Raw genomic sequence first — 13,372 nt, 5'->3', positions numbered from 1 at the left:
CAGGGCGTCCGGACGCAGCTGGCCTGAAGGTGGGCTGCGTCCCCCGACCATTTTCCTGTATAGGAAAAAGTCGGGGGACGCAGGTCACCCGAAGGGCACCTGCGTCCACCGAGGGGCGCATTTTGAAACCTAAACCCCCCCAAAAAACAAAACTAAAACCTAAAATAAAATTTTAATCGGATGAAATTGAAGATTAGGATGTTGTAAAATACCTGGAAGAGACGGCGTTCGATTCTGACGGTCGGATTTTCCGCAGCAACCACGGGAAGTTTCTTGCCAAAAGCTCTTTTTTCAACCTCAACAGTAAAATGGTAAAAATGATATTGTAAAAAGTCTTTTTATAGGTTTTTTGGATGAATTTGTTCATTTTTCACCATGGAAGGATGTTTTTCGATGTATTTTTGCCTATCTTAAACAGGTATGAGTAATGTGTTGCTTTTGTGCAGGACAAAGGGACTTAGAGGGAAAATTGTCATTTTTCACGAACCAAAATATCAGAGTCATCTTTTAAGCCCTTTTCTGACTCCTAAAAAATGAAAAGATTACCGAGCGTTTCTTTTACACTCGTTAAAACAGAATTAAAAGACGGTCCCCTTATAGCTCTTTTCTGACCGTAGAATCAGGAAAAGATTGCCGAGTTTTTGTCGTTTCAAACTCGATACGGAAATAAAACGACGTGTCCTTGATCGCTTTTTACTTTTCAGGTCAGTGACACTAATTATGAAAGTACTCCTTGGTCGCAAGATCAAGCGGTTCCCCCAGGTATTATTTTATACTTTTTCGGGCTTGAGGGACACAAATCTACGAAAAAGTTCAACTTGGAGTCTTCTTAAGTTTTTCAGACTCTCTAAAATTGAAAAACGCCGAGTTTCTCCTATACTGGGCTCGTTAAACATTTCACAGTAAAGGACCTGTTCAATTACAAACAGGAACGAACCACTCCTTCTTAGGGTTCGAATCAAAACTAGGTTGGACTCATCCGAAGGATGAGCTTATAATCAAGCATATGTTATCCTCCTCAAGCTTGTTAAAAATAAAGAGGTACTTTCCAGAAACGGTGGGGGAAAAGAGAGAAGAATGAGCCTATTTGTTACCTTTTGTCTCAGAAGAAACTTTATTACCACTCTTGAACACGACACTTTTCATTCACCTGGGTTGGGAAATTCTTTACCTCACAGTTAATCAAACCACTTTGAAAGTCTTCAGCCAGGTTCCGGGGATTAACTTTGAGTTATTCAGCACCAAGCCATCTGTCGTGTCGTTATGTGTTCAAGAGGTCTGCAAGCAAAACTTTCATCTGCAAAATACTTCTCATCCATTTGACCATCCCTGAGTCAGTCTTTACAGCAACATTTCTTCAACTTGAACAATGATTTCGTGTTGCGGGCTTGCCTGCAACGGGTCGCTTTCTATCGACATCAGCACATTATCTAGAGAGATGACTTAGAAATCATCAGTACCTTGAAGTCTGCATGCATCAATGGCAGGTTTCTCGCCTTTGACGTCAGTTTACATCATTGACTTTCGATCGAAGGATTCCGTGAAATGTTCGACATCAATTCATTCATTCACATCTCATGGATTGTACTGGGTACTTTGAGAACCATTGACATTACTGGTGGTCTCTCTCACACTTGTTAACAGTTTACATCATCAACTGGTAATCAAGTGGTTTCTACCATGTTCGACATCAACTCATTTATTCGCATGGCTAGAATCGTACCAATTCGAGAAGTAGAAATGAAGACCCTGGATCTAGTTTCCACCATCCAGGCTGCGAGGAGTTTTGTATTCATTATCTAAGTAGACTAATCATAAATAGATGGCTGCGCCCATACTGTGTCTACAAAAGTCTATGATTATGATGTACTGCAAGATCATTCCTGTATCAGAGTAGTTAGTCTGTTAGTTAAAGTTTTAATCTGAGTATGGGAATGCCTACCTCAGTGATGATATAATCTTATACATGTATTTTGTGTTGAAAATTGCAGGTTCTGACCAGGCTCTCCACGAGATAATCTTTGAAATGATAAAGCGCTTCACCCTTCCTAGATAATACAAAACCCTAATCTATTTCAGGCTTCGCACTTTAGGGGGCAATCTGTTACACTAAAAAATGTCACCATGACTATTTACAGTTAGGATGGCTCTATCAACAGTCATGCTACCCTCTTAGGCAAGTCTTATGCCTCTTCTCTCCATGTCAAACTCCAAAAAAGAGAGAAAGTCTTTCTAAATGTATTTATCTCTGGGGACGCAGGTTCTCTCAACCTTACCTGCGGGGACGCACCCAATGTTCACAAAAGCTGCGTCTTTGGACGCTCTGTATGTAAAGGTGCAGGTGCGTCCCCCTGAAAAGGTTAAAATGCGCAAGTTTCATCTTTAAAAAGTCACTTGTGGTCATTTCTAGAGCATTCTAGAAGGTTGTTCGACGTGTATTGAGCGCCTCCAGATGGTTCATGCACTCCTACCAAAGAGGAATTTATCCCATCAATAAGGGAGCTATCCCATCCAAAGAGGGGATTATCCCATTGATGGTGGACCTGATTAACTTCCTCTTGAGCACTATAAATACAGGCATTGGGCCAGAAGGAGAAGAGGTTGAAAGCTATACATTTCTAAGGGTAAATGCTGCAGGAATTAGGACTCCCATTTAGAAGCTTGTGAGGAGAGATTGCCATCTTTGCTTGTTCTATTTGGAAGTGGGTGAGCTTTGTCAAAGTAAAGGAGAACTCTTGATGGACCCTGGGAGGGACTTGCACAACACCAAGGCTCAGGTTGTATTTGTTCCTTTTGTTACCTATTAATGCAAATGAGTCCATTCTTCTCAATAACTTGTTATTTTTGAGTTATTTCATGTACTCCTTGGTCTATGTGTTAAATATGTTTTATTCTATGAGATTATCAAGTGATATTTAATCGTTTGATTGTTAGTGTATGCAGGTTTCAAAGTGAAGGAGGAGCTCATCCGGATCAGTGGAGCTGGACTGCTACAACAGCGTTGGATTACAGGTAGGATTTAAACACTTGATTTCCCGTATAGTAAATGCATGTTTAGAGAAGGATTGCTCTTGTTTGTCTTGTTTGTCACTAGAGAGTCTTAGGCTCCTAGGGAGGTTGGTTGTGTCCGCACAATCGACTCTTTCCGCCTGACAGGTGCCAAAAATGGTGGGATTTTTAATTACCTTTCAAATTTCTTAGAAAAACAACCAAAAAATTGTGCATTTAATTATCAACACAGGTCTCGTATTAAACTTGCAAGTTGGCATGAATTGTATATGCAAGATACACTCTCTACTTCCACTGGTTTGTTTCATGGTTGTAGTATCAATAATGACTTTCATAGGTTGAGTATGGAAAATTCACAAGCTTGGAAAGGTTATACAAATTTAAAAGTAAAGTGACTGCAATGACTTGTAGGAAAGTAAACGTAGTTGTGGGAAAGTAAACATGTTCACAAAAAATTAAATATATTTGTAATAAAGTAAACATGTTTGCCGGAAATTAAAAACACTTGCAGGAAAGTAAACACACTTGTAGGAAAGTAAACACAATTGCAAAAATGGATGCATTATTCATGCATTTTTTTACCATATGTGGAAAAAGAAACACACATGTTGAAAATAAAATAAACACAGTTGCAAATTTGAAATAACACACTTCTACTCTTAGGGCTTAGGAAGCTTCTTGTTGTAATCCCTAACACAGGTAGAACAAACCACATACGCGGAATTGAACGAAAAGACTAATCCTTGCCAAGATGATCCTTGTATTTATTGAGACCAACAAATGTAATCATTATGTTGACCACATTTGTTCAACAACCTAAATGAATACGAGCCAATCTAAAATGCAAGCATGTCAAGAGGGATATTAAGGAAAGAATGGAGGGCGTTATGGTTTTGATGAGTGACTAGGAGATTAACAATGACACATTCTGGTCGACCTCTGGTGCACTTGATGCTACATGGAAAGAGGTAATCAACTTAAGTTGTATATATGGTCTTAGTCATGACTTTTTCCTTGTCGTTTTGGACAATTATTAGTTCCTCGCCCCTTGTTCTGTATCAAAGGTCACTATTGTCCATGGAAACAATGTCTTTGTAGGTTTTGTTTATACATGGTCCCTATCCATATCTTATTCTAGATTTCATAGCACAAAAACACAAACCTTCTGGAATTATAAAATCATCTTTACAGATGTGATGTGACTGTGGCAGAAGGGGTCACCATTTTAGGGGTCTGCGCCCATTTTCTTGTTTATACACTATTCAATGTTCACATTGTTTGGCGTGTTCAAATGCCTATGGTGGCTAAGTTTTCCATGACTAAAATTGCCAAAATCCAGATGTTCTATGGATGTTTGCATTAACTATGAGTACAAAAAGTGTGCTCAAATGGGAGTTCTTTCCAAATCATGCACTGATCCACCATCTGGGGTTTTCTCAACATGTGTCTATGGATCCGATGGTGCAGGAAAAATATCAAATATTTATATGGAGTATGAGTGGGAAGTCCTACACTATTTGGACCAGTTGCTCTACCTATATCTCCTTTTTAAAGAATTCCATTTTTTTTTTGGGATTCCTGTAATCTGTCACAATCCGATATTTGAATGGAAGGTTCTTAATGATTCTTTCTAGATCCAAGACTACAACATTGAAAGGAAATCAAATCTTTTTATGAACACTAGGCTGAGGGGAAAAACTTTAGGCACTGGAGTTGCCGGACATGGGAATACAAAAGGAAAATCTACCACATTCAAAGATGCAATGAATGGGAAGTATCATTCTCTAGCAGATCAGACACAAAGTGAACCAAGCCCCTACATTATTGATCAAATGGAGCATCCCCCAACCATGGAAGTTAATCCTCCAACTCTTCTATCTAAAGTGATTATATGTACATTTAATGGTTTTTGGTCCAAATCAGAAGCCTTACACCAATGGGTTTTTTAATACTGGACACCCAATTATGATATATATTTATGCTCTAAAGGGTTTTTTATTATACAACTTGATACATAGAAGGATTTATATTTTTCTTTAAATGAAGGGTCATGGTTTTGGGGAAGAGTGAGGCTCTTTATTACTCGATGGTTTCCATAATTTGATGCAATAAACATGGTAGTCACAACACTTTCGGTTTGGTGAGACTCTCAAACATCCCTCTATATTTTTGGCACCATCAGGTCCTATAAGGTATTGGAAATACTCTGGGAAAATATAAAAAGAGGGCCATGGAAGGAACAGAGAAAGGAATTTTTACTTTTTCTATAATCTATGTGGAGATAGACCTTAGAAAAGGCTTATCAGATCACATCATGTTGAAACATAACAACCTTCAATGGACACAAATTCTTGACTATGAGAATACACCATTTAGATGCAATTCCTGCTTTCACATAGGACATCTTCATAATGCATGCCCATAGATTAAAAGGAACCAAAAGAAGAAAAAGGAATATAAGCCAAAGGGGTGGCAGTTTACAGACCAAAACCTCTTTAAATAACAGGAAGAAGACACAATGAATAATACAATAAAAGAGAATGGGGGATCCCAAGAAAATGTTACACCCTTTCAGAGTGGGATTGATCCAACATGAATACAAGAGTCATATTATCAGACAAATCTAGAACACAAATAGGATGGATTGGTGGGCACAAATCATGTCCATGCATCAAAAAGCTATGATTCAGAAAAAGAACATCCTGCAAAGGCTTCCATGCATGCAATAGCCCTAGTTCCAATGGACTCCCAAATTAGGGTATGGAAACAAGTTCAGAAAAATAAAGAAAATAAGGGGAAGATCAATGACTTCCTCATATCCATATATTATCTTTGTCTTATATATATATTTTTATCTTTTATTAGTTTTTGCTCCTCTACAAAGGCCATTGAGGTCGCTCTTTCTGAATGCTCTACAAGCATATGTAAATGGATATTTTGTTCCTTTCTTTGCCACTCATGGATCTAGGAAAATCTTGTTGAATGCACACTTTTTGTGTTTATATGCAAAATGTACTTTCTTTCAAATATGAACAGAAGTACAAGTTTCTTTTCGTAAGAAAAAAATGCAAGCATGTCAAATTAAAAATAGACATGAATAATTAATTGTGTAAATAAATTGATAAAGAAATAAATAAATATAACCATGCTCGAATAATTAATTGCATAAATAAAATCACACAACCAGAAATTAGTTACATGAATAAATAAAATAAATTTTACATAAATAAATAACTGAGAAGTTAACTACATAATCGGAAAAGAAAAGTACCTAGATTATATAGCACTTTGTTTTATTGGAGTGGGCCTTGCCTCCATATATTATAGCGCTAATATAAATATATAGATTATTCCTCCATTGATTAACACTTGTTACTTTGAAAAGATAAATTAATTTAATTAACTAAGTTGATTAAAAGATTTTAGAAATATGCAAAAAAAAATGCAAAAAGAGAAATAAATTAAATTAATTAATCAAATCATAATATATGGAAATTATAAATTACGATTAAAATAAAAGCTTAATAATTAAATTATTTCATTAAGATTTAGACATTTCCCTAACAGTCCTTCTTGTTGAATAATAGAAAAACTTATTTTATACATAACTTATGTTTAAAAATAAAATAACAACTAATAAATGAGATCCACAAGTTTCTCATATGGTTCGCTAACAATTAACAAACAATAAATAACTCATACATAATTTCAAAATAATTATAAAAAACTCAATTAATGGTCTAATAATAGTCCAAATTGAAATAATGGAACAACAAATGTGTAATTGACAAATTCAAATTAGATTAGAACTAAATTCCAATAGTTATTCTGGGTAGAAACATATTTTAAGAATGTTCCCATTTGGCCTCTCAAAATAGGGTTGTCGCAACTTTGTTTTAATAAGTTTTTCAAGCCAATGTGCTAAAAATTTTTGTCAATATTTTTATTTTTTGGCTCAAAATATGGTATGGTACTAATAATAAGGCGGCAATGGCATCATAACATAGCCATTGTGAAAATCCACAAAGTGCCCCATTACTTGGAATATGATGCTATTGAACTTCGTTTTTAGGGAATTTGAAAAGAAAAAATGTTACAGAAAAAAAAATTGGCTTAATTTTTTCTGTAAGTACATAATTTTTTTTGAAATGGTGATTGTCCTATAATTTACTTGTAAAATTATGATTTAAAGAAATATACTAGCTGGGAACCAACCGTACCTTTGGGCGAAACACCAGTATAAGTTTATTAGGAATCAATTATACTCCAGGGCCAAACATCAAATAGGACTACACTATTGATCTCTCTATGGACACATTCCTAGCTACTGAGACACCTAGGTATCCAATATTGGTGCTCGCTAGTTCTATAGGAGAATGTTCTAGATGTGGGATCTATCACTGTCAATATTACATTCTTCATAAAGTAACAATCATTCACTAAGAAATAATTAAGGAAAATGAAACATGCAATTCTATGGAGAGAGGTTGGAATAAATCTATCATATGATGATACTCCTTTGTTCACTTGCAAGGTTGTCGTTAGGAGAAATATACCAGATAGGAACCAAATGTACCTTTGCATCAAACACTGGAATATTGGTATAGATTGATTATGAACCTATTGTACTTCAGGGCTAAAAATCAACCTTGATTTAAGGACTAAACTATTGTTCATTCTGTGGACACATTCCCATCTATTGAGACACCTAGGTACACAACTATGATGCTCACCAATTCTATAAAAGAATGATATAGATATTTGATCTACCAATGTCAATCCTACAACAGTACTTTACCAAGAAAAATGAGGAGATGAGATAGGTGATCCAGGTGGATATTTGTGGCCACACGCCTATTCCACTTGGAACCCCACAATTATTTCTTTTATTTTTTCAGTTTCCTTAATTGTAGCATAGTTACTATTTTTGGCAGTTCTTCTGGTCCTGAACTTTCGGAGCCGTTTTGAGGCCCTAAACGACGTTTTTTTTGGAAAGTGGGAAAGCATTAAGCTTTTACTAACATTTGTAGTCTAAATTTGTAGTCATCAGATAGATATTTCTAATGAGGTATTGTGCACATCAAACAGAGACCGTATGCAAAAATTACGACCCCGAGAAGTTGATGTACCAATTTACCCAAACAGGGCCCATAGTTTTGGCGCTTCATCTCCTAAGGTTAGGTTTTTGGATGTTTAGGGTTTCCATTGTTTCTCAATAATAAATAGGCCATTGAGCCTCATTGTAACACATTTCAGAGGCATGTATCTGCCACATCTCTTATCATATATAAGCCACCATCACCCAAGCTAGTTTATTTCCATTCTATTTGCAAGCACATTTCAATTCTTTGATATTAATGAAATGAAGTGTTATTTCTATTGCATCTTTGTATTTGTTGTTATAGATATATTTTGTTGCATTCCTATTTAATTTTGGATCAGTGGTATCAGAGCAGGTCTGCTCTTTCTTTGTTTTTCTTTACATGTCCCTAATGAGGTCGGGGTATAAGGAGTTAGGGCTTGAACTATATGAACCCTTGCAATACCAACCTCACAAACCCTGATGACCTACCATGGTAGAAGAAAATAAACACGAGGGAGCAGGAGATCCTTTCAAAATATTTCTAGAAGAATCCCGCGAGTGAAAAAGGAACGCGATGATGGAAAAATTTTCCTAGATCCTTCGGCGGATACCCACAGGCGATGCATCTTCTTCCGATAGCCACTTTGGGAGAGTCACTCCATTTAAGGCACAAGTTAACTTTGACATCCCCATATTTGAAGGTCAGATAGATATGGATGCCATAGATAAATGTTTAAGTATGATAGAAGGATATTTCTCGGTTCATGACTTTTCCAATCAGGAAAATATTACTTTTTCACTCCTCAAATCCATCCCCCACGTCAAGGACTGGTGGGAAATTTACTGCGAGAAGAGGGACAAGAGTGAACCCTCACTATTCTTAGTCACACACTCTTGAAATTATTTTTGAGATGCCATCAAGGAGCAGTATTTCCCTGTCGGGAGCTATGAAGATAAATACATAAAATGGACCATGTTGCGGCAGGGAAGGGACCAAGATGTGTCAGAGTTCACAAATATTTTTCATACCCTTTGCACGAAGTTGGGTATCAAGGATTTTGAGCGGCATTTTGTACTAAAGTTCTGTGGTTGTCTACACAAGTACATCCAAGATGTTATGGGATTCCTGGACATCTCCTCGCTCGACGATGCCTATTGATACACTATCAAGACCGAGCATAAATTTAAAGAGACGAATTGAGACTTTGAATCTACGAATCCGGAGCAAGGGAAAGGTGCTCCCAAGATGAAAAACAAAGTATAAAGACAAGGTAGGGTGAACCACAAAAACCCTCTGAAGCCACAAGCAAAGAAAAACACCACAAAGATAAAGAAGGACATGGGGAATGGTGTGAGTTCGCTAAGAGTCCCAATCACAACAAAAGTGAGTGTCGGGCCAAGCAGTCACTAGTGGCCAAGTTGAAGGCTTCCGAATAAGATTCATTTTCTGATTATGAGTTAGAACCCGAAAAGGGGAATGACAAAGGGAAGTAGATTATTGACGCAAAGCCTAGCACCACCATTGCCACCACCAACATCTAGAAGAAGTAGCCTAAATTTCCAGAGGAGGAGGAGCACCTCTTCCACTAATAGATGTGGGTGAAGGATTCTCCATTTCATTTCATTGTCAACGACGGGAGCTAAAAGAACCTTATTTCAGCAAAGGCCATGAAGTGGTTGGTCTTACCGATCACAACACACTCGCAGTTGTACACCATTGGGTAGCCTCATCAAGGGCGATATATCAACGTCAGCCAACAGTGTCGCCTTCCCGACAATATCAAGCCCTTCGGAGATGAGGTATTGTGTGATGGTTATCCTCTTGAAGTTTGTGATGTATTATTAGGAAAACCATACTTGTGGAAACGACATGTTATGTATGAGTCTAAGCCTCGTACTATTATTATTACTTTGGGCAATAAGTTATACAGGATATCGGAGGTAACATCGCCTACCACCATCTCTTTGATTATTTTGAAGCAATGCAGTAAGATTATTTCTGAGACTGGGAAATTTATTTTCGTTATGATTCACACTAAGGGAAAGAAGAAGATTGTGGCCATGGCCTCCAAAAAGAGCTCCTCCGCATGACAACAACAAATGGACAAGGTTGTGGAGGAGTACAGTGGAGGAGTACAGGGATATCTTCACCTCACCCATAGGGGTACCTCTACACTGTCAGGTCAAGTACTCTATTGATCTGAGCCTAGGTAAGTCTCTTCCCAATGGACTGATAGATCGACGCTATGTTTTAGAGAATGATGAAATCAAGAGGCAGATTCATGATTTTTTGCAGAAAGGGAACATCAGGCCAAGCTCATCACCCTGTGGGAGCCTGATCATGTTGGTATAGAAGAAGGACGGAACCTGGAGACTCTGTATTGACTATCGGGCACTAAACAAGAAAACTGTTTGGAATAGGTATCCAATCCCATGGATCGATGACCTTCTGGACTAGCTCAAGCAGAGAAAATATTTCAGCAAGATTGAATTAAATTCTAGGTATCACCAGGTACCAATCGAATCGTACAATGTGAGGAAGACTGCCTTCAAATCCAAGGAGGGCCTTTTCCAATGGCTAGTCATGCCTTTCGGGTTGACGAATGTCCCTAAAACCTTTATGAGGCCGATGGAAAACATATTGTGACCCTTAACCAACTCATTCATGGTGGCGTATTTGGATGACATTCTTATCTTTAGCCAGAGTTGGGAAGAGCACCTCTTCCATATTTGACAGGTCCTCTAAACTCTGCGACAACAAAAGATGTGTGTCAATTTGGAGAAAATCACTTTCGGTATGACCTAGGTTCAATATATCGGGTACATCATTGATTAGTGAGGTGTGCATGTGGACCCCACCAAGATACAAGCCACTCAGGATTGGCCAGCCCCAACCACTCTAACATAGCTCTACAACTTTCTAGGTCTTGCCAATTTCTACTACAGGTTTGAGTTAGGGTTCTCTCACATCACTTGGCCTTTAAGTCAAATCACCAAGGGTGGAGCGAAAGAATAGTTATTTTGGTCTGAATCCCAAAAGAAGGCATTTTCCGAGTTGAAGCATCACCTCTGATTTGCACTAGTGCTCACATTACCAGACCTACAAAAACCATTTGAGATTGAGATAGATGCCTCCAACTATGCTATTGGTGCAATTCTTACTCAGTAGTGGCATCTAGTGGCATATCGCAGTGAGACACTTTTACACAAAGCTCAAAAGTATCCCAACTATGACAAAGAGATGTATTCCATTGTGCAGGATCGCCGATAATGAAAACATTACATTCTAAGGAAGGAAACGATCATCCACACAAACCATCGATCCTTGTAGTTCATACAGACACAAGGGAAGTTTAAGAACAATCACCATCAGAAATGGTCCACATACCTGCAATAGTTCCATTTGAGCATTAAGTACAAGAAGGGTAGCACCAATAATGTTGCAGACTGCCTCAGCCGACCGCCGATCATGGCGTTGATCACTGTTCTCAACTCTTGTGAGCACAAGACTTCGGGGTAGCTGCATCTTTACAAGAGTGATCCAGAATTCGACAACACATACCAAACGCTCCTAGAAGGCAAGAAAGTTCCAAATTTTCACCTCCACAATGCACTATTATGCCACCTGGGACACATTTTTTTTCCTTCAAGTGAGTGTGCCAAATTGATTTGGGAGGCGCACTACAGTTGGGTCGCTGGACATTTCAGAGTAAAGAAAACAATGACAGTGTTGTAGAAGTATTTTTATTGGCCAAACCTTTGACAAGATGTTGGTAAGTACATCAAATCCTGCACTACCTATGCCATTTCCAAACCAACCATCAAGAAGAAAGGCATATATACTCCTCTTCCTACTTCTAGTCAACCTTGGGAATCCATATCCGTGGATTACATGTTGAGCCTTCCTTCTACTAAGCATGGAAATGACTTTGTTTTCGTGGTCATCGACAAATTCTCTAAAATGGCCATTCTGGCAGCCTACAAGAAGAGTATCACGACATAAGACACTGCTAAAATCTTCTTTGAACGAGTGTAGATACACTTTGGGATCCCACAATCTATTATCTCAGATCAGAAAAACAAGTTCCTAAGTACATTTTGTTCAAGTATTTGGTTGATGTTGGATACCAAGCTCACTAAATCCACGACTTTCCACCCCCAAACTGATAGCTAAACAAAGGTCATCATAAGATGATTGTGCACATTTTGTGTATATATAACTCGAAGCACCCACACACATGGGATGAAAGCCTCCCCTGTGTCCAGAATAGCTATAATAGAGCTATCCATAACTCAACTGGCCACAACCACTTTTAGGTGGGCTTTGGATTCTAGCCACTATGTCCCATTGATGTGGTCGTACCATTTGTAGCTACTCAGGTAGATTCATCTCATGTCTAGTCTGAAGCTAACAAGGCTAACAACTTCATTGAGTGCATTCAGCACATCTTCCAGCAGGTCAATGACATATTGAGTAGAGCCAATGCTAAGTACAAGAAATTTCATGATCAACATCGGGTGCCACACAAGTTCCAAGTGGGAGACAAAGTTTGGTTACATTTGCAGAAGGAGTGCCTTGTCGGGCCCCACCGCAAGCTTCATCCGCTCCGATATGGGCCTTACACCATAATTAAGGCTATAGGGGAAAATGCATTTGAGTTCAACATACTACCATTCCTTGGCCCGCACCTAGTGTTCAATGTGGACTATCTTCGACCATAATTTCCACCATTGTTGGACACATTAGATGTTGTAGAACAACTTACACCAACATAGTTAAACCTAGACCGCATGGAACATGCCACAACTGATCAGATCATGGACACACATATCAAGAATGCTCTCCAACAAAATATGGAACAATATCAGGTTGTCAAAGCTGACAAACTCTCGCACCAAGGCAAGTGGCTCACCATGGACCAAGTTCAATAGAAGTATCCCCATCTCATGGACACACTCAACGAAATGGGGAACATTGCTTCCTAAGGAGGGAGGACTGATCCAGGTGGATATTGGTGGCCACCTGCCTATTCCACTTGTTCCCCCACCATTGTTTCTTTTAGTTTTTCAGTTTCCTTAATTATAACACAATTACTATTTTTGGCAATTTTTTGGGTCCTGAACTTCTGGAGTTGTTTTGAGGCCCTAATGATGTTTTTTTGGGAAACTGGCAAACATGATTCTATTGTAGTCCTTAGATAGATCTTTCTAATGAGGTGTTTTTCGTGTCAAATGAAGATTGTATGCCAAATTTACAACCCCAGGAAGTTGATGTACCAA

This window comes from Pinus tabuliformis, chromosome 4_1 (assembly GCF_031772625.1).
Source record: "Pinus tabuliformis cultivar Carrire ecotype Pingquan chromosome 4_1, CPIR1, whole genome shotgun sequence".
Classification (NCBI taxonomy): domain Eukaryota; kingdom Viridiplantae; phylum Streptophyta; class Pinopsida; order Pinales; family Pinaceae; genus Pinus; species Pinus tabuliformis.
The sequence above is the reverse complement of the archived record's forward strand: the minus strand, read 5'-3'. Positions refer to the sequence as shown.